Source organism: Mycteria americana, chromosome 2 (assembly GCF_035582795.1).
Source record: "Mycteria americana isolate JAX WOST 10 ecotype Jacksonville Zoo and Gardens chromosome 2, USCA_MyAme_1.0, whole genome shotgun sequence".
Classification (NCBI taxonomy): domain Eukaryota; kingdom Metazoa; phylum Chordata; class Aves; order Ciconiiformes; family Ciconiidae; genus Mycteria; species Mycteria americana.
Window position 1 is genome coordinate 138,712,927 of NC_134366.1, and position 26,279 is coordinate 138,739,205.

Consider the following 26,279-nt stretch of genomic DNA (forward strand, 5'->3'; position numbering starts at 1 on the left):
CATGCAAAGCATCTTCTTCTGGGTTTTCTACAACTACAGCAAGTGCCAAGTCGGTGCATCCTTTCCATGCAGTCAAAAAGGTTTAAAAGATAACCCAGGAAGTCAAGAAATCACAGGATTTGAGCAGAACATAATAAAAAAACCAAAGAACAGGGTTTCCCGACTCTGTGATATGGTGAAAAGGCATGCCAGTAATCCCTCGGTTTTAGTATTCGTAATTTTTTGTAAAAAAAAAATAAAGATTTTGTTTTCCCCAAATGTTCTTCCAAGTAGTATCGTTCTACATAAACACTGCATTTCCATCAATTCATGCTATATGGTAGCATATTTATTTCTATGCTTTGTCACACAAATGCAATAAATTTCAGTTCTTTAAACAAGTATCCTTGTGAACTAGGATTTCAAATAACGGCTGGAAACATTCAGGTTTGTCTTATGTGTTAAAAAGCTAATATGACATATGTTAAAACTTAGACAACTGAGATTACCAGCTGAGCATTCCTGCAAAACTTAAATTGGGCTTCATAACATTCGGAAAAGCCCCAAATGGGAGAACATGCAGCCTCCTGACAAATGAGCCCTCTTCCAGGGCAACATATCCCATGTCTGACAAATTCTGCAACGTACACAGGGGCAACTCGCACAGATTGCTAAACACGCTAAAGATCAATACCTTTGCACAAGCAGCATGACCTAGGGAACCAAGCATGGAACTGGTATCCAGCAACTCTTCAGTTTGATGCTGGTGCAGAAAAACATGTCTCTTCCTGGTTTCTTAAATAAAAAACTGACGGTACTTTGTGATGCACAGTTACAGTTACAGAAGTGTTATAAAGTTCTCTGAAGAGATTTATGTCCCAGTAGAGCATGAAAGTTTCTCAAGTAACAAACCATTACTGCCTCCATTTTTAGCAACCTTGGCAGTAAAAAAAATAAAAAAGAATTAAAATGTGACAACTGTATCTCTTTCAAAAAAGAAAGCATTTCTCTAGTGCTTCTATTAGTTCAGCAAAGAGAACACATCTCCAATGGGAAATTCTTCAAAGAAAAATAAAAAGCATAAAGGAGTAAGCCAAAATAAATAAAAAGCTCACACAAAACCAAATAGCATGATAGAGGCATTAGAAACCTGGACAATTAGAGCAACTGCTCCAACTGTCAAACTTACCATTCTTATTAAAAAGATGGCATGATTTGGTTTTGCTTCTGTGAAACAATAATATAAAACATATACTTGAGTCCTCTAAACTGCTAACTCCATAAAGCAAAATTTAGAAGTTACCGACCATTATCAGATTTTTTCCTCTGGCTTATCTTAAAACAGCTAATGAGAGGTTTTAGGAAACACCATGTACAAACATCGTGAGAGAAGAACTATACAAACAAATTTTAAGCACATTTCTCCTTGCAGTCATTCAGAACACAAAAATCACAGATTACTAAATCAGGCCTAAAAAGGTCTTGCATATATACTAGAGGTGCCCTTGGAATTCATTATTTCTTTCAATTTCCTCATTAATTTCAACAAGATTGAAAAAATCTTGATTGGCTGACAAGTTTAATTTTTTGTTTTCTAGCCATAGTACAATATTTTAGTGTCACGAATTTCAACTAATGCTTTAAAAAACTCAAGCATACCCTTATGTCAGTAGATCTGCTTAAAATGCCACCAGAAACAAACTCTCTCACACCCACAATTTATAATTAAAGAAAATACTCTTCATATCTAATTCACATAAAACCGTTACAATACATAGTTCTGCTGCAGAGTTGAGTACCACCCTGACCTCTCAACTCTAGAAGTCTCATTCATTAAGGTTTTCTACATGAACATACAAAAATAATAGTAATTTTTAAAAGGGGGGGAGGGGGAAGGAAAAGAGATTTTTTAAAAAAAAAAAGTATTCAAGGCTGTAGCCTTGAACCTAGTTTTAATGTGAAAACAAGGTAATATAGTTCTGAAGTACTTCTGACAGTAAGCAGAAAATGTTAGCCACCCCATCAGTTGGAACATACACCTGGTTTGGCTGAGGTCTTTCCCTCTCAGTATTGTTGACTTCTGCCCAAGAGATAATTAAAATAAGCAGGTCACATCTATCAGAAGTACAAAAATACATAACAACTACAGCTTAAGCTGAAGACAGGTAAATTTGTATTGATTTACAGAAGTAGGTCTTCTTTTTAACCCTGCAAAGAAATTAAATGTTCTAATCAGCAAAAGAAGGTAGATAATTCTCAAACCTGCATGTACCCAAACACACAAATGGAAAGAGAGGAGATGCAGTAAAACCTGTTTCAACACGCTGTATGTTAGAAATCTGACTCTCGTATTTCATAGGAGCCAAACTAAAAGAAAAATAGAGTGAAAAGCAGGTTAAGAACAAGGTAGAACAACCACCATACAAAGCTTCCACATATCACTGTACTGAGGAAAACACATTTTCATTTGTTTAAAAAGGTCAAAAAGAAAAAACCCAGAGGATTTATTCTTAATTCGGTCTTTGAACACATACACAAGCCCTTCACAAGTGTCCTTGGATTTTAAATTAAACATACCTTCCCTACAGATCATGAAATTGGCAGTATCAGACAAAAATGTTTGGCTAAAGCAAGATAACTAAACCAAACATCCATAATTCGGCAGAAACTGTTAAAATTTAGAAAATAAATGGACTTAAGAGTACTGATAGTTTACCATAAGGATTTGAACTTTATGTAAGGTAGTCTTCTGAAATTACAGAGCCAAAGAACAACAGCACAAGGAAAAACTCCAGCAAAAAGTAATTTCAAATACAACCAAATGCAGAGAAAAACTACTTGTCCTTTTGTGTACAGCCCGCTCAAAGCTGGCTTTGCTATCACAGCTCTGTTGGGCTATTTGTAGGATGACAGGTAATTATTTACACACAACTTTTAGGAGCAAAGATGGACATAACATACAGTTAAGGCAGGCAAATGAAAGGCAGCTGAAGCCTGCGCTGATATTCTCCCCAAAACACTCCCGACGTGGAAAGCTTCTTTCAGAAGAATTCCCACTAATTTACAACAGCAGAGGAATCATCCCCGGACAGCTGGGCTGAGATTTTACTCTGCTATTGGTTATATTACATTCCTGGTGACAAAAATTGTTGACGTTAAGGTTGAATAGTAGAACTGGCGCTAGAATAAAAACTGTCTTGCATATCCTTCCAACATTTTTCACTACTGACAGCACTTGAACGGCCCAAGAACTTTGTTTAAAAGTTTAAGTACAAGAAAAATTTCATAAAATGTGATCAAGGAAATAATTCTTATACTCTGCCTTACAAAAGGCTGATGCTTTATTTGCTTTTCATTGGCATAGGCCAGTGGTACTTTGTCATTGCCTTTGAAATCATCCACCCATTTCTTCTTTACTTTCCAGTTCCTAGGAAGTGTATAAACTCCAGGCCCAAATGTTTCAGGACTCATTTTCCCCGAAGGCTGTTCCTTAACAGGACGAGCTCGCACATGTAGCCAACTGCTATATTAAGGAATAGGATTAGTATCTGAAAACCAATCAACATCTATATCACCACTGAATGGAATAATTGAAATTACTGCACCATCATTCATCGATGGGCCTGCAATCAGCTCCAAGCATCACTAACGTGGTGCATGAGAACAAGAACGGGGCTTTAAAAACTCAGTTGTTTTCCTAACAGGGTTGTCACTGTTGCAAGACGTGACTTGGAAAGCTTATGAGGTGCAACTGAGTACTTACTCAGCTGGAAGTAATAGAGTGATACGTTCACAAGAGCATTTTAAAAATCAAGTGTGCAAGTGATGTAACACCAGTAGATAGAAAAAGGACAGGAAAACAACGTGTAGAGGAGAGGAATAAAACGCATCTATGTGAAAAGTAAAATTGTTACTCTAAAGGGTTTTTCTCGTAACTCTTTTGCCTGATAATAGCAGTGCATATTTTAGTAACATCCATTTGTGTATTACACTTGGGAGACAGCTAAACACTCATTTAATTTGTAGAACAGCGCTGGATGCAATAGCCCAATCTTTCCGCTTCTGCCAGAGTTTATGACAATTTATTTACTTGGTTATTTGAATCACGAGAGGCTGGACTTCTAACTTCTTATATTGACCAAATCCCAAGATATATGGAAAGTATATAAACGCTTAATTCACATAATTATGTTGAAACAACGCCATACATGTTGTCCATACTAAAACAAACACAGAAATTCGTGGCTATTGAAGTCACCATTTTAGCTCTCGATTTAGGAGATTTGGGACCAGAAACCTTAGAATATACTTGCACATGAAAAATAAGATTAATTTTTTAATTTTAAATTAAATTAACCTTAATTTAGAATTTCCTGGCTATTACCGACGCAAACAGTGCAACAGAAATTTATGTACTTTTTTTGAGACTGTAATATTTTAGAATAAAATATGTTCTTAAAAGGATGGGTATAAAAATATCCACTGTAGTATTTGTAGTTAAATATACAAATTAATATATTTACAACTGAACTAACATGCCATAACAGTTTCTTTGCCAAAAACATTTGTCCCTTGAGTAGAATAAACAAGTATCTTAAGTTTTTAAAGCCTTCTGCAGTTCAGATTTCTCATTTTATTGCCCTTCCACATGCACATGCTTCTCTTCATTTATCTCCATAACTATGTTATATTAAAATGCACATAAATTCTCTATTCGTTAAAGGGAGATGAGAGAAGATTTTCCATAAAACTGAAATTCTGAATGGTTTCAAATGTATACACATAATGTTACCAGTTTTGTAATGCTGGCACAAATTAGGTCCTATTCATTTTTACAGTTTCTGTTACTGAAAGGAAAACAAAGAATGAGAGCGCTCCATTCGTTTTCTTAAATGCAGACAAATGAAAAGTATCAGAAGTACAATTCAAAGCGGTGCTCATTTGAAAGCTGAGGAAAAATATTTTTGAAAAAGAGAAGCGTTAATGTTTAAACCATTATTTGAAAGCTCTTAAGGGAGAAGTTGAGAGAGGGAAGGACAGGATTACAGCAACGATATTACACACAAACGCAGAGAGTCTTGTAAAGTACAGTGGAGCAAAACAAGTGTGAGTGTGTGGGTGGGACATTATGTAAAAGGAAATACATAAATGAGTCAACAATTATATTTATTGTTTTAAAAATACCCATGAAATTTTGTTCCATCATGTTCAGCAGACTTTACTGGATTCCCTCACCATCTTATTGCTGTAACCACGGGTCTTTTTCCCACCATTTTGTTTTCTGCAGAATCAAATCTCATTTGGAAGGAGATCATGAACTTCTTAGGGCAAAAGCAGTGGCACCCAGTTTCTGTTCCTTTCCACGTTATCTTCCCACCGCAAGGGAGTGGGGAGAAGGCAGCACTGCTGCCTCTGCAGACCGCTGCACCTCAGAGTTTCTAAAAGACAGCGTTCATCAAAAAACACTAACTTACCAAAACCAGTTCCTTCGCAAGAACATTCCCGTTTTAAGAGAGTCCTGTCATAATAAGGTTCAGGATGAACCTTTTGAGCAAGGATGACCGTGTCACCCCAAGACAACCACCCACTGAACAGTCCTGGTGCTTACTACAGATGTTTAAAACCCTAACTTGAATCGGACAAGTTGGCAATTTTACAACTCGAGTCCCTGTCACCACAGGAAAATGCCATAGCAGGGGCTATTCATTATTTCCCAATCTCTTTCATCCACACAGTCTGTGAAAAACTTCTGAAACTACAATCTCATATATAACAAGCATATATCAGATATCTCAGTATTTTTGAGAAAAGGAAAATAAAAGTCAGGCTTAGCCCTACCCTGCTTAAATTCTGACACTTGTTAAAGCCTTAAACCATGTTTCTTACCCTTCACTCCCATTTCCTAGGACTCTCTCGTGAAAAGGGGCTGACAGCTGGTGTGAATGTATAGCAGGAGCTATGGGACCACGGAAGGAGTCCATCATGTTTAGTTCCTCCTTGGGAGACGCTTCCCAGACGCATTAGGAAGCCAAGTGGCAGAAGGGCCAAACCCAAGAGACAACTCAAGCTTCAGTAGTACTTCACTTCTTTGTCAAGGATTCAGAGACTGCCATACAGTAATGTGTATCATCAGAATCTAGCTAAGCCCGTGCAAAAATTTAAATTATACACTTGATTATGGATAACAGGACTCTGTCTGCTCCTTAAAGCAGCATCACAAGAATTTCTCAAGGGCCACCATAAGGCGATGAAAGGAAAGAAAAATACAGCATTAAGCTTCTCAGGTGGTCAAAAGCTTCTCTATCAGAATAAGATGATTTCAACTCCTTTTTCTGAAGCCTAAAGAATGGTCAAACCTTTTTAGGTCATCTTTTCAGTAAGCTTTTACTTTCTGCACAGCAATTGAAATTACAAGTACATTTTGTGGTAAAATTTTAATCTACTAAAATATAAATGCGCATAAGAGAAAGACAATTAAGCTTCATCTGCAAAAAAATATTAAGGCTGCCAATATAAAGTGCACACATGAAAAATTAAGCCTATAAAAATATATAAAGAAAGACATCTGGCACAAATGTCAGCTTTCACATGCTTGTTTTGTCAGCTGTCGAATCATAGTAATATATGATGCTAAAAGGCATGCTGACAGCAACATTCCTGGTATTTTAAAGAACAATCGTAAAATACGTGCAGCTATAAGAAAATACCTGTATTGCTACCAAAGCAACTGAACAGGGCTGGTGGTCTTTAGAAAAATATTAATGTTTAATGCTTCTGACTCTCAAATGGAAGTCTGTGCAGGACAGGTCCCAAATTATTTCTTTCCCACACAAGCCTTTTTGGAAAAGTTACCTGGAGTTCTGAGCAATTACACATGCAAACCTTTCTAGAGTTATTGTAGGTAAATACTGTTCCCACGCAGCAAATAACGTAGGGCTGAGAAATACTATTCATCATATACCTACCTTTGTCAATAAAAAAGCCTTTTAAAAATATACGCAAGAGGAAAAAAATTCTTCCTGATAATCCCCTGTTTGATTTCATCTCAAAAAGTGAATTATTTTGGTATGTTTTACTGATTTGAAAAGCCGATGTTTTTCCTCCTTGGAAAACACAAGTTCCAGATACATTTTGTACTTGCGCATATGAAGCACTAAAAACCAAAAAACCTCAGGATGTGGTCCCATTATGGTCCACCCAGACCAACAACAAGGAATTAGAAGGAAAATGAAAACATTATATTAATACAGGTTTTGAATTTAATACCTTTCTTTACAAAATAATGATTGAGCAATAATACCATGGGACAAAAAATAAAATTGTCTGAGATGATGCTACATACCTGAAGTTTTTATATAGCATTATAGTCATCATCTCCTGGAAACCAAGGGAGCAGTAGTAATAAGAGTTAGTCATAAAGACTGTAACCTAGTTTCCTGTTAAATATATAATCATGCTGCAACAAAAACACATTACTTTTAAATAACCATTCCTTAAAAAGCATGCCTGAATTTTTTTTCTGCTGTAGTCAGGAAGCTAAATCAGGCTTGCATTTATTCACATACCAGGCACACTGTGCCATTTTACTTTTAATGCTGAGGAAGGTGAATGAAGGAAGTTTTCACTAGAAAGTAAGTTTATTTACAGTTTGATTGGGGTTTTTTTCCTTTGTAAAGTTAATTTCTGCCTTGATGCTATGAAGTAGAAAAGTTTTAGCCTTTCTTACACTGACTCTGCGGTGAGAAAGGGAAGGAAGACAGGTGAGACAAAAGGGATGGAACTAAGACTCCTGGCTAGCAGAGACACTGCAGCGGGCACTGGACTTGGTGAGTCCCAGTGGGAGCTGGCAAGTGATGGGCTTTTCTGGGGAAACCCCAGTATAAAAATTTTATTAGGTGTCAATTTGCAAGATAAGCTGAGGCAAAGCCATCCAACCACCGAATTTAGGAACTAATGAAGCCTAGGTTAAAGCTGGCTTGCAATCATGCTGAAGAACCTCTGTTTGGGGCAAGTAAGAAGACATTGCATTTTCCAGTTTTCCTGAAGTACAGCTGGCCTCACCACGGGCGTCAGACCTGACCAAGGGCATCTTCTACCTCACAGGAACCTCTGATGAACACGAAGCTGGCCAGTAACAGCTCAAGCTCACTTGTCTATACCATGTTACTATTCAGAGAACTTTTTCCTCAACCTTTTTATTGAGTAACACTTAAAATAGACTAACTACATAAATCTTACTGCTTTCACTCATCCAAATAGGAACTAAGCACATAAGAAAAAGTTCTCATAGTGGTTTATGTCTACAATCACTCGTGCTAAAAGCTAGATACACACATATATATATATCCACCTCACTCTTTTCAGTAAGTTTTTGTTATCACCAAGACTATTAAAATGAAGCTTTCCACATCAGCAGTAGCTCAGTGAAATATCACTGCCATTTCAAATGCTTTCTGTATAATATCAAATACTGCCAAGATACTTAATCAGATTGATTATCTGAGGCTGAAACAAACAACTTGCAGCACTGACAGCCAAAATCATTATGTTAGATGTGGGGAAGGACAAATGAAGGCCTGCACTGCCCCACTGCCAGAGAACACTGTATATTTTCCTGCCTCTACCTTGAAAATCAACAGACACTTATAAAAAAAATAATGGATGCTAAGACGTGGCATTATGGCTAGCCCATAGATGAAAAAATAAGACTAAAGTATCGGCAATAACTTTACTTTAGTACAATGGAAGGATCCATAATCTGCATATTCAACCTGAATTTCTCAGTGTATGTAAAGCTTTTCACACTTTTCTTTAAAGAAAGGGAGTTCTAAATTTTAATTACCCATATATATCTCAGAATATTGTATTAATATTGTACATGACTTCTATCAATAGATTTTCATGTACATAAGACAGTGTCTTGATATAACATAACTTCTGATTTTTAACGTAAGTCTTAAACCTCACAATTCCTCTGCATCAAAAGATGTTTCAATCTCCAGCTGACAAGCAGAAAGAGTAAGGCGCACGGAAATTTAGTTTGACAAACACGCCAACACCCCTGCACTTGACTGACTTTGTGCCCTCAGCCATCCATAATTTTGGTCTCCCATAATGATTTTCTGATGCCAAATCAGGGTTGTCGACAGGTAAGGTCCTTCTTTCACTAACAGGATGGCAGTCATCTACGTAACCACGTATTTTTCTCGCAACCTGTAGAAGTGCAGCGTCTTTGGGGCCGAGGAAGGAAACGGCAAACACACGCGCATAAACATGTTTTGTCTCAGTCATGATCACATGAGTTTCATTTCCTTTAGAAACTAGACTAAAAATGAGAAGGGTAGGGAATATGAATAAATACGTAGTTATCGTATTCATTTATTCTCACACCTTTTTATCTCTCTCCTACCCACTTCCTCAGTAATTTTTGGTCAGCCTTCCCTGTTACATTGTACTGATCATCAAAGAGAAGCTTGGGAAACATTTTGGCATCCATGTAATTCTTGTAAAAACACCAGGAAGTGTAATCCTCTCAAAACAAGGATCCTAGGGAACTAGGGAAGCAGCATGTTGGCTTTTTACCAACCATTTTACAGCAAAGGTAATTAGTAAGTTACATACCATTGTAAGCAACACCAGCGCAAATCCAGCTTCCCTTACCGCTTGCTCTCTCTTCTAACGATGCCAAGATCGTGACAGGCTTACTTAGCATGGTTTTTGTTTCCAATTTCAAACCCTTATACTTAATTAAGTTTCAGCTCTAGATGATCTATCTTAAACAGCCAAACAAACAAAAAATACTCCAACCCCACTACTTCACCTTTCCCTCCCCCCCCCCACTATAGCAACAATGTGTCGGAAACACTTCAGGAGGATTTTGTTTGTGTTGAATGGCTAAGATTTGGTAAGTGCATGTGATAAGCTACTTTTGAAATAAATTACACAGAATAACATACGTTTCAGTAACAGTAAGTATCCAGATCCTGGTCAGTCTTTTCATACCAAGAGAGAATTCTATATATCAGGAACAAAAGTCTGTGACAGAAGTCATATGAAAAAACCAAAAAGATGACTAATCAGTTGCATTTCATGCATATTAGGTACAGTCTTCCATCACCTGACAAACTGGAAGAGCTGCCCCTCTGTCTCTTGTACAAAAACCTATTGGCTTTTTGGATCAAAAAGTATCAGACATTTGCAACTGCTTTTAAAATTGTATATAATACATAATTACACGTGCGTGCAGATACATACACATCCTGCCCCCCCCCCCATGGAATTCCAAGATTTCTATTCAAGTGCAGAAAGAAGAACTAAAAAGACTGGGACAGTGATCAGCATCTCAATACTCCTTTCAAGAACCAACAGGAAATTATAACTAATGAAAAATTCCAAATATTATTAATACAGGAAAATATGTCCAGCTTTGATAACCAGCACAGTCATGGAATAAACACTTCCATCTTCAGTAGCTGCTAAAACAAACACTCTTTTACAGGCTTTGACAGAGAACAGAATTCATTTCCCCTTTACAGCTGCACTGCTTCAAAGTCAGTTAAACATCAATGTGACAGCCTTACTTGCGAGAGCTCAGACATTTACTATATTATCTTAGCCGGACATGAGCAGAAAGCAGAGACTGTAAAGGCAGAGAAGTAAGGGGGGGGGGAGAGAGGGAAATCAAGATTGTTTTTCTTAAACACCTTATGAAGTGTTCGTCTCAGTTGTTGCCAGAGAGTTATTTTTCTTGTGCATTTATTCTGTATTTAAAGACCCGGCTAATACAAACATAGCACAGGTCTGAAGGCAAAAAGTTCACTAGGATAGAGCTTATTTACACAGATACTACTCGGTTACCAACTTCTCACTCTGTGATATAGTGTGCTTCTGCAAATGAAACTCAGTTGACTGAGTCGTTATCCATGCTTACAAATTAGGGTATCTTATTAGCAACTAACCATCACCCTATCGATTTTCTCATTCGTATCTAGAAAACACACAGTTTAGGTTCTTACCCTAATTTCTGACACAAACTTTCCTATACAACCCCTACCTCACAAGACCATCGTGAAGCTTAATATATATTAATTTCACACAGAGCAACAAGCACGATAATAAGTACTTAATAGTAAGCAGGAAGGAATATTGGCCAGATGTCAAACCCACGCTAACAATGTGTACAGGCCACTAAATTGAGTATCTTGAACAAAAAATAGACACCAGATAACTGTAGCAGCCATTTGCAAAAAGCAGTCAAGAGTATTTCCTGAGATTCTGTAGAAAGCTGGCTGCTCACATGACGATGGCTCTGCTTACTTCCAGATGTTTAACTGCATTAAAGAAAACTAAAAATACATCAATCCATGTTCTTACTACTGGTTTCCCATGAAAGCAGTTGTTGTTGCCATTGGGGGAAATGACGTGATCACAAAGAGAAGATGTCTTATGAATTACCTACCAAAATACAACCCAAACTACTAGCGGCAGATTTGCCAAGTGACTAGTTCTTTCATGGCAAATGATCCCTCAAAACCATGACTCAGAAAAAATTCTCTACAATACTGAAGAAGTTTTCCATTAGGCCTTTGAACACGTTTATCACTTCTCTATGCATGCTATAAGCAAGCTTGAAAAAAATCTGTATCTCTTCCTTTATTCTTAGTGGTATTTTGTACATAAATACAGAAGATAAGACATATCTGAAATACAGCGTAAACCACCAATCTACTATTAAAAAAATAGAGTGAAAACAGTAGCTAATAAAAGCAAATCATTGTCACACAAAACAGTGCATAAACTGTTATTAAGTGCTATTCTTTTTTTTCTTACTCAAACCCCAGCTTTGGGCCAAGTTGAAATTCTAGAGAAAGCCTGATGATTTGTGGCCATACAACTTGGCAAAACACGTAAGTTTATATTCAGGAAATCTCCAGATCTCAGCTAGTAAGAGTTTGAACCAGCTTTCACCTTCTGAAGGGTCACCTCAGGGTTAAGGGAAAGACAAATCAAGATGCACTTCATCTACCAATAATAAAATCACTCTTCTTCACACTTGATGGCAGCCCCAACCTAAAGATTTCTAATTATTTCACAATAATATTTTGTATTTGAGGTTTCTGTCTGGAAGTTGTCTGTGTGAACTCACATACTCCCCCTACCACAGCTGGAGTCAGAAGACACTTCAGTTTATATTTCCTCTCTAGGATAAAGAGAAGCAAATCAAGCATTCCCTACAAGAGCTTTTTTGCCTCTGCATCTTGAACCCATCCTCCTTCCAAATAGCTCAGATGAACGACCTTCAGGGCATGCTGCAGAAGCTGGCCAGGTGGCCAGACTCAGGGGATGAGCTGGCCTGCAACTGCCTGCCATGGGGAGATGGTGTGTTTTGTTTAAGCATTTACTTAAAATCTTAGGGTTTGGAGGGTTAGGGAGGTTTTTTGGTCTTGTGTTGCTGTACTCTCCTTACTCCAGCACCACTATTTTTAGTAACCAACAAATGGGTAGCTGTAGGACCTCTCCTATCACCAGAAAGCTATCCAGCCTGAAGTGGCAAAGCAGCCCAACTCGTGCATGCTAGCAATTCTTCAGATAGAGGCTTGCGAGCCCGGCCCTGCTTGCTTCTGCTGCAACTAGCGCTTCGTTATATGCACTTTAATGCAGTAGACAGAAGGGCTTTATTGCCTTTGTAAACAAACCTTTGATGGAAATATTGTAAAAGAAAATATGCATATTTTCTATCTGTATAATCCTTATTGCACTATGCTATTTATACCTCTGCCAGCTCCTAGAAAGCGCAGAAAAACTTTCATATCCTAAAAAATTTCCCTCCCCTACACGTATACAAAAGTCATGACTATGTTGTTTTACCCAGTATTTCCTCCCAAATTCACACATCCTCAGACCTGGCCAAGACTTACATTTCCATAGCTATTACCAACTTCAAAAACATGCCGCAACATGTTGATATACAAATTAAAAATTGATTACAAATCGATATACATGGAACTGTACAAGAATAAATATACCTGTGTTCTTAAAAACAAAGAAAGAAAAAACCCAAAATTCTCAGAAGCAACAGTAAGTAAATTCTGTTAAATATGCAATTCAAATGATGTATAGTCGCAGTTATTCAAATCAGAAATCTCAGGTGAAATACAGGCACATGGTATGTGACAGACCGGCAATGGAAAGTTCTGCAGGACAGTCTACGCTCAGAGCAGCGCTGGAGCTGAGCCCACAACTCATTTCAAAACTAATGTCAAAAAGTCTTGTGAAATTTCTCAGTATATGCAATACACACTGCACAGCTTGTCTCCATTCAATACTCCTGAAGAGACACTAAGTGCCATTAAAATTATGTATTATGCTAAGCTTTTCATTGTATTAATTTATACCCTATGACATCACAAACTATAGATGTTTAAAAATTCAATTTAATTGGTAAGATAGAGAAATATGTAACCTGCTAAAACATGACTAGGTACGTTATATGGCTTTTAAGGGTGAACTGTGGCTGAAAAAAAATTATAACAGCAATATGCACAGAATATCCAACGTAAAATAGAGTGAAAAGTAAAATGTTGGAGTGAATTCATTCTTAACTGAGATCCTGCCTTTACCCCCCCAAATTCAAGTTACTAATTAACTGCCAAATACTCCCTTTATGTATGACACAGCATAAAACATTTGAGTACTTGTATTTCAATACTTTTAAAATTAATTTTAAAGGTTTTGGCAGGATAAACGTTACATGCATAAACTTGCAAAATATTCAAGCTGCTTCTTTGTCTACTTATAAAAAGCAGAACTTCTCCCTTCAGTTCCACAGTCGCATGAATGTCATTTAATAATCAATTTTATTATGAAAAAAAATAAAGCTTCTTCTTGTCAGGGCACAAAATGTTTATGCAAATGAAAGAAACACAAAAGAAAAACTTCTCCATGCATAAACAACACTGAAGACAAAACAAATGCTGAAACCCTAATCCCATTCCCCCCCCTCAGGTAAAGAGGACATTTTCCCCTTATCCCTCAATTATATCAATCTCCAATTATACAGTTGATGGTAAGTAAAAGAAGAAAATTAATTGCAACTTTCAACCTCAAGACAGATCTTAAAAATAAACCCCATTCATACACTCCCTTAGTCATCAGGTGACAATCCTAACTTAAAACAAAAAATTCTCCTGTGTGGCTCCATTATAAGGTGATAGCTAGCACCTCTAGTAATTTAAAGACATCCCATTTTCCTTGAGGTTAACCAGACAGCAAATCAAATAATCCCACAGAGGATTCAGAGCAGGCTTGACCCATTACTGAAGTGTTAAATTAGAATTTCAAAGAGTAACTCTATAGTCACCCTTCACAGAGATAATTTTTAATTCTTCCTCTGTGAAATGTAAAGTTAAGTCAATACTCGATGTTTTATCTCATAAGCAGACAAAAATACTGCTAACTCAAAACAATCCAAGTTGATTTTTGTTTAATAAAAAAGCAAAAGGCCATTGCTTCAACATTTTAATAGGCAAGCTCTCTCTAGCAGTTTTTAGAATTTAAATATTAATTTACAACACAGGTAGATAGAAGCAGGCATTTTATTTACACTTGAGGAAATGAAATACATAAATATGTTGATATTTATTTTCCCTACGCAATTCACAAACACCAACGAACCTGAATTTTGCACATGGAGAAAATAATGAGGGTCGACCCCACTTTACAGCTAAGAAAGTGAGGGACTTCCAGCTCAAGTGACTTGTTTAGTACACCTCTGGCAAATCTGGCACTGAAGAGTAAGCTCCTGGCTCTCTAGCACAAGGACTCGCTCCATCCCTGTTGTTACCCATGTACCATCATTCCCATGGGCATAATTACAGGGAAATTTCCATCACATGCAGGGGCAAACACTGTAAGTTCCCAAATTCTACAAACAGTTTCTGCCACCTTATCTAAATTATTTGTTGATTAAACAAAGAAGAAAAAAAAAATTGTCCAAGGTAACAATATGTTCAATTTTTGCAGCTGACCCTCAGCCAGTCTGAATAAATTGTTTTAACTGCCTGTTCAACACAGCACAAAAACAGCAGAAGCTTGGCACAATAACAGCCACAGAGCCTATCACCGGCATGGCGTAAGAGTGGCTGATACTACCTGGTACCCTGAACAAAGCAACAGGACAGAACTAAAAACTGATAATACAATCGGTACAAATTACAACATAGAACCAAACATACACACACAGAAAAAACCCACGCACATTTTCAATTATTAAAATATTCAATTATTAAAATATTAAATAAAAAATTCTCATGTTGTTGCAGGTATGCACCCTCACAGAAAACCATGTTGCACTAATTAATTCTGCTCCTTAAAACACTGTCTGTCTGAGAAAATACCAGTTCCCTCTTACTGACTTCCTTCCCTGCCAGTGGTAAGAAAAATCAGTTAAAAACAGTAAAACACGGGGTCATCTTTACATGCAGCTAATGCAAGTGAGAAATATTTTCAGTTAGCAGAAGAAGGTTTGACCCAATATTGGATTTTACATCTTCATCTTTCCTGTATTGCTAGTTGGCTCAACCTTTCTGCAAGAAACCCTCTTATTTCCCTTCTCAGAATCTCGTCTTTCTAAAAAAGTCCCTCCTCCCCCGAGGAAATTCTAAGGGCAGGCTTGCCGTCTTCCTTTCTCAGCTTCTGCAATACAACTCGAGTAACAACTATTTACACAAATGTAACAGAACAGGGTACAGGTCATTATGAAAAAGTTACCACTATGCTTATACAATGATATTTCCACAAAATCAGAACAGTAAGAACAGTCCCCAAATCATGTCAACAGCAAGAAAATTTACGGCATATGGCCCTTCCCACCACAAAATACTCACTAATTAGTAGTTTTAAATTTTTAAGGGTTTATTTCTACCTTCGCCAGACACGTTACATACTGTTCACATTTTTACTTCTCATTTGCTCTGAGAGATCTAAGTATGTCTCATTTTGATCCTTTCAGGTTTTCAAGGATTCATCAGTTTTACACAGTAAAATACTTCACACTGACCTTATCAAAGGATTTGGAAAGAAAGATGGCATATGCAGTGGCAACCATGTGAAACTTTAATTTGTATTATATCTTTGTAGTCAAATACATCCATTTAATTATCGACAACGATACCTCTGATATGAGGAACAGAGCTGTGCCTATAATGGATTTTTCATTTCAGCCACTGAACAGGAAAAGAAAAAAAAAGGTATTTTAAAACTGTTTCAAGTTGCGCAAATACTCAATTCACAAGGAAAAATGCCCTTGTTTCAGATAGCTTACTTCATGTCAAAGTAGGGTAAGCTATCTCAAAGCATTAAAAGCATCCACAAAGGGATTTAATTGCTAAATATATCTGTGAATGTATACCTTAGCTTCCTTTGCAGTACCTTGTCTGAGAAGACAACCTTATGGGTAGCAGATAAATAAATTAAATCTATAAAACTAGGCAAGTGAAGAAACTACTGTCCTTTACTGTAGGGCACACACAATAGATAGGGCGCTCACTGCCAACATAGGAAATTCAGTTCTCTGACGAAGTATTTAGGCACCAATAAAAAGCAGAGCTGTTTCAGAGGCCGCAAGCTCCGCTCAGAAACATTCAGCAGCCCAGAGACGGCAGCAATCTCCTAAGAGGCAGGAGACCGAAGCGCAAACCTCTGCTCCGAATCAGGAGCATCGCGACTCCCTCCTCCATCTTGCTGCACCCATGTCTGGTGTTCAGGCACGCAGCTATCCGCCTCGCTGCCTCTCCCCGCTTCGGCAGCTGAAGACAGGCGTACCCCCATTTCCCAGCGCGCTGGTGCCCGTACGGGTACAGGAAAGGGCTCCCCAGCCCCTGCAGCCATCCCCGGTGAATGAAGCAGGTGACGCCGGGAGCTCTGCCACAGCTGTGAAACACTGGCAACCTGCCCGTCCCCAGCCTGGCGCAACGGGGAGAGGCAGGGCTGCCCTGGCCTCCGGAGCAGCTCCCGGGGAGCAAGAGCAGGCACGGGGAAGCAGACGAGCCACCCGACCTGTCCCTCCACCCGGGGCACAGGCTGAGAGCCCTCACCTCACACACCTGCAGCAGCTCCTCGCTCGGAGCCGCACCCCCAAGCCCAGCCGTTTGCCTCTGGCTTATTCGCCACTAAGTCTTCCTGTCAATCTAGCCTCGAAATTCGACACTTTTGATTTCAGCATTTCCTAAGTGAGCCATTAGAGCATGTCCGATTAGTAGGGAAGTTTCCCCCTTCCTTAACGAAGCTACTTATGAAATTCAAGCCAACTCATTAACAGCTTCAACCCAGCCAAAAATACATTTTCAGTAAGTAATTCCCCCTCAAAATACACACATACACACGAATACGTCCCAACTCTTATTAGAGAGTCTCACAACCATGGATCAAGCTGTCCTGACGCAAAATATCGCTCCTCCTACGTTGCTGCCTGGGGGCTTTGACCGATGGCAAAGGCGGAGGAGAATGGACTATCCCAAAGATTTATCAGACTGCATCAGAAAACCACGACACACAAAACGTTTCTCCTGGAAGCTGGGGGCGGAAGGAAATAGCTCAGAAATGGAGTGATGAAGCAAGTAAGAGGAAGACTAAGTAGGAGGCAACTTTGATAACTACTGTTACTGGAATCAAGTTCATCATCAGCGGCTGATACTTTTTTTTTTCTTTTAAGAAGTGCCCACAGTAGATAAAACAGGACCAGAGCACCACGTGCATGGTTCCATGCTGATATTCAAAAATAAATACATAGCACATCTGATTCACAATACTATACACACAGTATATTTGACACCAACCAAAAAAAAAAAAGGCACAAAATTAATAGAACAAATCCATTTAACCCTTTAGGTTGTGGGACATAGCTTGTGGCGTACAGCAGCAGTGGTAGCGTGCTTGGGGTGTGATAGCAGTAGAGTACCATGTGATATTTCACATAAATGACCTAAATTTGGGTGTTTTGGGGTTTTCTTGCTTCTGTGGATTTGTGACGAGTATGTTTTAAGTATGGCAACCATAGTGTTATACACTAGACTCACATGTATTAATTCCTCAAATATTTCAGTGCTGATCAAGAGCCTAGAACTTGGATAATGACAAGAGAGTGAGCTCATGAGGAAGGAAAGACTAAAATCAGTCAGGGACAAGGAATATTTTAAACATCGGTAGTCACGCATCAAGCTTCACGTACCATCAGCCTCACATAAAACCTATTCCACTGCAGGATACGTTCTGGAAGTTACATACTGTAACTCCAGGCAGAAAGAGTTTTACATGAGTCTGTTCAGCAGGACTAAGCAATAAAAACACAGTTAACCAGGATTTGTGAAGAGAAGCCAAGCAAAAAACCACAACTGAAAACTGAAAGGCCATAAAAATTAACCCAAGTGAAATTTCATATGTGTTGGCCACCTACTTTTAGAGAAATGCAGATGTTTTATCCCATTTTAAAATACGACTAAACTGTGGCACCACACAGTACAGTTTCAAGCTTACAGCTTGAACAAAGAAATGTAGGAGACATCTCACTCTTTTATAGCTGTAAAACAGGTACCTAGAGATTGAAGGGCAAAGGGATCCAATGCAAAAAGGGATCTTCAATTCCATGTGTTACTTATAAGGATGAGGAGTCAAAGTTTAAGTGAGAATATCCAAATATACGCGAAAGAAAAACACGCTGAAAAAACATGAATGGAAACATTTTAAATCCTTCTGACACAACTACACTTTCCCTCAAGGATGAACTGATTTGCAATACCTACTATAAAACTAATTATTTTCTCTGTTCTAATTTTAAATATTCCTAGATTGCCTATTGCTGTCATTTTGAAAGATACAGAGTTTGGTGTACACAGAATGCTGTAGTTTATTGAACTGGGATTACTGAAGGAACAAAAGTACTGATAATGAAAGAAGGGAAGAATCTGGACCATAAAAACAGAGATGTCAGAACAGGAGAGCAGAGCGTATTCTTCATTTATCATGGCCACAGTTGTAAATAGAGTTTTATCAACGCATTTAGACACCGACAGATATTGCGCACGCAGGAGTGTCGGTACCCCTTTTTGCTTGTGGTGGGATGACTAGAGGAGGATTTTGTAAAACATTTTGAATAGTTAGAGCCCTTCACAATGATACTGTAAAACCCACCAATATTTCTAAATCATTTTAATAATACTTAACTTCTTAACATCTGTAATTTATCTAAGATCATTCATCTGAATATTTCAACATCCAAAGTTCATTTTAAAAAGAAAACCTGTAATTTCTTGCGAGTCCAGTTAATATAAAGGTAAATTAATCAGATGGAAACACGCTGTGCCACATTTTACATTAACCAGCTGCAAATTCACTTACTATTCTAGTCACATAAGTCTTCTGAGCCTAACATCCCAGCATTGCAACATTATAAAAATTCACCCACTTTAATGTACAGAAATATCCATGAACCTCAAATTATTGTACTATAATGCTGTCAAATAAACAGACTACTGGAATTCAATTTCCAGAAAGCCGAGGCAAAATCTACTGGCCTTAATCTGAAATACCAGTGTCATTTTCAAGCCCTGTATTTAATTAATACTATTTACTGTCAAGAGCCAAGCCGGGTAAATATTTCACTCTTCCCAATTCAGGGGCTGAAGGCAGGCCCAGAGGAAAATCTGCCCAAGTAAATGCATCTCATCTTCTTTGATGATGCAAGTGCTCAGTTGTCCTGTTCTTGACCCCTCTAGAATTCCCAGGCTCCAATACTGGTGGTACAATGTCATCAATCTATATTTAAAATATATATTGATTTTCCACAGATGATAATGACAGCTATTTCTTCTGCAAATGCGTATATACTATACCTTTGCCCGTATAAAAAGGTTCCTATCAAGGTAAGAAATGAAAAAATCTTAGCAAAGCCCATTACTAAGTCAAAACCAATATTTAAGAAGTGAATAAAATCAAGTTAGCAATCTCATTTCCTAAATATTTTTTATTTATCTCACCAAAACTGAAATGTTAAAAATAATCTTCCAGGATATAGCTACATACAAAAGGCAAGCTTCAATCAATTGAATGACAGTGTTTTCAACAGTTCTGGATACATATGAAGTTTGGTTCCATCAATTCAGTAAAAAGTTCACTGACAGAGCACTCCATTTAAATCCATTCACAGTAATTAATGAGTTTTACATGTTTAAGAATGGCTTACTCCAGATTTATAATAAATTTGAACGCTGTGGCCTCAAAACTACGAAAGTACTTTAAAACTGCTTTCATTATTAACAAATCTAGTTCTGCTAGTGCAAGCATGATGAAATTTCTCTCTATGATACTCTCAATTTTCATCAATTTTAAAGGAACTGCAATATATTACATTTGTGTACATCTCAGCTTTTCCACAAAATAAAAACCAAAGATTTCCATAAGCTCCCATTTCCAATTTTATGGGGTGGGGGGAAGTCTGTGGGGTGCAATTGTATAAATCATAATAGATACTCATTTCTCAATACTTCTGTTCTCATTGTACCACCCACACAGAACTTCACTCTCAAATTAGGAGTATCATTTTAACGCTGATTGCATTAAATACACTATAATCAAACATCCGCTTTTACAGGCATCTTTATAGGCAATTCATGTTAACTAATGTCACTACTGAACGGGAGGGACTGAAAACAGAGAAATCTGATCATATTTCATGCAAAACACAACTCCCCAATTTCGAGGTCTAGGAAGAGGAACACATTCCCTTTATTTATCACAAACTAATTCAACGTAGATTAATATGCCTCACAGATCCCTCTGCAAATGAGAAGACCTGATTCAGTGAAGACTGATACCTTTATTTTAAAATCGATACCTTTATTTTAGTTCAGGTATTTCAGAAACACAGCTCCTGGGGGAATTAAGATGCTCTGAACTCACTCCAGAGCTCTAGGTAGGCACCATCCCAGCCCGGCTTTGCATGCCGATAGAAATGAGCTCTCTCTTATTCAGATTTGATACTTGGAACCTACTGTAGGTTCCTCACTTGCATCCTTAAACTAATAACGAAGGCTCTTAAAACTCGTTTCAATATTAAGGCGCTCTATTTTCAGTATTGCATTTTATTTTCCGACAGCATTCCCTTTATGCACACGTATAAGGAGGACACAGTCAAAAATGAGACATCTGTCAGAATTTTCTTTATCTACTACTGCTGTAAACAACAATAAGGAGTACTATAACTCAGAACAAACAGACACACAAATATTTTCTATCACACTTGACACTAACTACAATACAAACGCCAATGAAATCACTACAAAGTTAGATTGAAACAGACTCACCAGATCAAGAGTGACAGAAAACTGAGATTTCTCTAATCTACGTTCATTTTTTGCTGAGACATGTTCCTTACAAAGCAAACTATTTCACGCAAAAAGAAAAGGAGAAAGAGAAAAAAAGATATTTTCTGACTGAAAACTTTTAGACTAGGAACTAAAGTTAGTATTTTTATCTGTTTGGTTTTTTCAGAGTCTAAACATCTCACCATCCTAATTGCATGGCTTTTTGGTAGCACACAGCAGCTACTTCCCACCACCCCAACTAATAACGTTCCAAGGGAGCAGCCACAAATTTTGTCATTTACATTACTTCTTATCAATTCATATGCACATATTCTAAAGCCATTTAACCAGTCCAAGATTCACACTCTTATCTGTTACATCATATAAAAATAGATCCAGTAAGTATTAAGCAGTAGTTTCACTTTCCAAAAAACTTAACATAGTGGTAGACAGGCTGAACACGCACAATTTCAGTCACAGTGATGGCACAGTCTCACAACACACAGTCAAACCCAAGACCTATTCTACAAACAACTCCAGTCAAAAGCCAAGGCCAGGATTTCTTAAATGAAACTCCAACCGATATATCCTTCAGACACTAGTATAATTTCAGATGGGTGTACTGGTTAAAATAAACAGCTACAGCTCTCTGATCTTGTGAAGGAGAAGTTGAACGTCTGAGTATGTCAAAGATAGGACTGAAATCCTGGACGTTCAGAAATCAATGGAAGAACTTCCAAGGATTCAAAGGAACCAAAATTTGAAACTATTCCTTGTCTTATGCAACTTACTTATGCTGAACTGTCTACCATGTGAACACATGGGTAACTACCTACTTTAGAGCAAAAGTATATTTTGAGCGGAGAACTACCTCTCTACTTTATCCTTGCCCTCTAAATCCTTTCATGACATCCATTTTTTACAGCGGTTTCTTCCTCACCGTCATCACCATAGACTGCATATACAAATATTTATCTCCTATTTGCTCTTATTAAAGGTTTTGAACTTTTCAAACACAGCAACTATGTTTTAGTCAGTATCTGTAAAGGTACCAGATTACTTTCTTGCATGCTAACAATGAGATTTATAATTTTGGTGCAGAATGTAGTAAAACTAAGCAAAAGAGAGGGGGGTGTTTGCCCACAGGTAATAAGTAGGTAAGAAAGCAATTATATGCAAATTGCTTTTTATTTGAGTATTTACCTTTTTCGGTCTTTACCTAATGCATTTCTTTTTTAATGGAGAATTACACTTGAGACAACTGAAAACAAATATACTATCAACTTGATAACAAAATTTCATGTTCTCTTTGGAGAACTTTGGCAGTGACATTTTTCTCTTTCTTTATCACACATACCTAACTCATTCTATTGAGTCCTATTCACCAGAAAAAAAAAAAAATTAGATTCTTATATTTCCTTTTTTTGCTTAAATGATCACAAAAGCAGTTTATTATTGAGAAGACCTGCACATGCACATTACGATCCTTATGCAGCCCAGAGAAGTAGTGTAAATAAATAATAAGTAATATAGTGTAAGTAATAAGTGTAAATAAGTAATAACATCTATGTGGCTAAGCATTTTCAAGTTAATGTAATACATACACAAACTATTAACCAGTATTATAAACTTCATTGAACACAATGAACTACAAATTGTTTTATCAGAACAGTCAAGGGAAAAGGCAGAAAACACAGAAGCACTGGAAACCTCCTTAATCTGTTTTCATTCACTGATGATAGAAAATTCAGTAAGTTTAAAGAAAAGCATTGTTAGTTTGCAAAAACTGCTTAACATAATTAACAGAAGAGGAAATGATACTTGATGTGGATATACATAATTTTACCCATAAACAATTGGCATTTTATAAACAGTTATCCCCCAAAAAACTAAAAACCTTTCCAGCAGGCTCATTTCCCACCTCTATATTTAGTGTGCAAGCCTCAAAAATACATATTTCTGACCTTAATAAGTCACTCTACGTGTTAAAAGACAACATTTATTCATGAGTACCCTGAAAAGGTTCTCACATAAAATCTCAAATGCATGTTTGTAAAAGATTTATACCAAGCAAGTATATTGATATATTAAACATACCTAAAATAAAAACACAGCATTTATGTTCTACTTTCTTTCACTGCACTACCAAACTATTATTAGTCTGCATTTAAACAATCCGCAGGGGTCCCTTTTTCTAATCCTCAGCGGTATTATCCCTTCTTGTGAGCAGAGTTAAACAGGCACAGCACTGCCTGATGGAGTCATCAGACAGTAATTCTTGAGCAACAAGCATTTTAAGTCATCAGTGTCATTATACCGATTTCAACCCTCAATTTAAGTAATTTATTAGCACAGATAGTTGGATGGAAAAGCTTGTGTTATTTCATACTCAACCTTTGCCATAAGACGGACCATAATCAGCACATTTGAAAAAATGTCAATTCCTTAGTTACAGTATAAAATATCAAACAAACTTAATGTGAAAGAACATCACATGCTGATCCCTTCAGCCATTCTCAGCAGAGTCTCCCATTCCTGGTCCTGGCACTAAAGCAAAGTCCCTGCTTCCATAACCAGTCCAGGCATTATTTTTGAAAGTCTCCAAAACGTTTGTATTTCGACTCACTGTGTAATATCATACATTACTTAAAACAAAGGCTTGTTCTGCTGTATCCACACAATCAATTTAAGACATCTCACATCAAATTCCCCAGTGAAGAAGATAAAACTGTAACACAGTCCAATTAAACACAATAGCATATAGACAACTCACCAAGACTCAGCGAGGCGGGCAACGATTTCTAGGGGCTGTGCGTGCGGGGGGCCTCACTACTCAGATACATGCACTCAAGCGTGCTGGGAACAAAATTGAGAGAAAAATATTAGTCTTTTTTTGGAGACAGGCATAGAAAAATAAAAATATGATGCTTAGCACATCGCAGTTTTAAGCATAACACAACGAGGGAAGCAAACTTTGCAGAGCATTATCTGCTTTTCCAGACATAACTACAACCCCCTTCCAGCTGCACAATCACTCCAGGCACACAGCTTCCTCTCTACCTGCTGCAAATTCACAGCGATAGCAACCAAGATGTTTACATTTAACTCACACAGTACACAGCCTTTATTTTCACAAAAGAATCTGTGGGAACTCTCTGTGAGAGCAGTTGGTTCCTTTTTTGGTTGACTGCTTGGCTGGTTGACTTTATAACACACTAGTTTCAAATCTCTAAAAAGGAGAAACTGGTGTTCTTCTAAAATGCCTTTCAACCAGTATTAAAAGTCGTACGTACAGAAGCGTGTTTCTTCTCTGAATCTCCACTTACAATTCTCCTGACCCGAGTGATGAGTATCAGTGGACAAATAAACAGACAGCTCTTCATTAGTACAGAGCTTAAGAGTCCAGCAGAGCAGAGGACATACATTGCACATTTCTTCAGGGAAGAGGAGCATGCCACTACCCACAAAAATATTATACCTGCATTTCTGTTTGTAGGTCAAACAGTACTTTATGTCAAACGTATCCAAAGCAAGCTACCAAATAAGAGTTTTCTACCTTCTGATCCTGACAAACAAAAAGGCAAAACAAAGAAAGTGAAAGATACACTGCAAGAGTCATTAACAGGAAAAAAAAAAAGCACACTAATTATGCCTCAAGAGAAATGGAATTTACAAACAACTTCATTCTTCCTGCCATTTCTGCCATCCCACAGAAACCTTCTTCAAACAAACTCTGCTTAAGTTCTTTCAGTCAGAAGCAGGATACCACTACAGTAACAGGCTATTCAGGGGCGCCGCTAACAAAGAAGTATTCTTATATAAACTATATGTACAGAGGATATGAATACATTATTTCCTCAGGAATGCCCAACAAGCACACAAGCTCTACAGACCACAAACACGGGGCTTCGAGCGAGTCCTCGCTGACAGAAAGCATCATCTTGTCTTAGAATAAAATTTTAAGTAAAACACTACTAGATCTTTTGGTGATTTAGCGAGATTTACAGCGCCTGTTAGACACCTGCAGTTCAGAGACACACACCAAAGGGAAGCCACTGTCTCGCCCGCAGACACGGGCTGCAGCCCCAGCCCACGGCGGGGAAACCTTTTCCACAGAGGAGCGATAATGATGAGCGTGCCTGCATAGACAGCAACACTTCTCACCCATCTCCTGTCTTTCAGCTGCTGTATGCCAGCAAAACAAGAATGACTACTCTACTACCATTTTGGTTTTTGACAACTAGCATGGCTGCTCGCTGGTATTTTCCCACTGCTGATTTATTTTTGGGTCCCACCTCCTGATCTACATGGCCTCCAGTACCGCAGCTCAAAGAATCTGCACACGAGTAACGCGGCTCCTGATCGCTGCGCTGCAGCCCACGGGGCTCTCCGTAGCGACAATGGAAATTACAAGTTTTGCTGATTTTCATGTGTTCTATTCATAAAACATTTAATAATAATACTGTCCAAAAACCAAAGACAATACATGATAGTTTCGCAGTAGAAGTACTACCTCTGAAATAGTACTAACGAGATCTTTCTTCCCAAGTAAGAGTCTTGAATTATACAGCAACTAGTGACAAGCTGACGCACCCAACAGATGCATAATCTGGTATATTCCAGATTTATTCCTCTAACTAAACTGGATTGTCAGTGAAGAAAAGTGATGAACGTGAAGTGATGGACAATGAAATTACCTATTAGTCCTTGCCTTCACTTCTCAAACCCCTTCTGAAGCTTGAAATAAAAGAAAACCAACACTGCAGCAAAAGCAATGCTAGTACCTATTAGCATGCAAATTCCCACAAGAATCAGGAGGTTCTTGGGATGCTCCTCAAAACCCAAGAGAAACCACTCTTGCATAAAGCCAGCTTTCACAGGAACATAATGCTGTTAATGGTGGTGCTCAAGGGCCTGGAGGTACGCCTCACACAAAGGCCTACA

General features: G+C 37.8%; 1 protein-coding gene across 5 annotated transcripts in view; it reads right to left on the reverse strand.

Annotated features, from left to right (window-relative positions):
- The window catches only part of NCOA2 (nuclear receptor coactivator 2), a 197,534-nt gene that overhangs the window by 163,220 nt on the left and 8,035 nt on the right, over window positions 1-26,279 (reverse strand). For 3 of the 5 annotated variants that reach the window (XM_075494787.1, XM_075494786.1, XM_075494785.1), the window contains exon 2: window positions 24,109-24,191. The exons of the other annotated variants lie outside the window; for them this stretch is intronic. The gene's annotated coding sequence lies outside the window, so the exon portion shown is untranslated. The remainder of the gene's footprint in view (window positions 1-24,108; window positions 24,192-26,279) is intronic. 5 annotated transcript variants of the gene reach the window in all.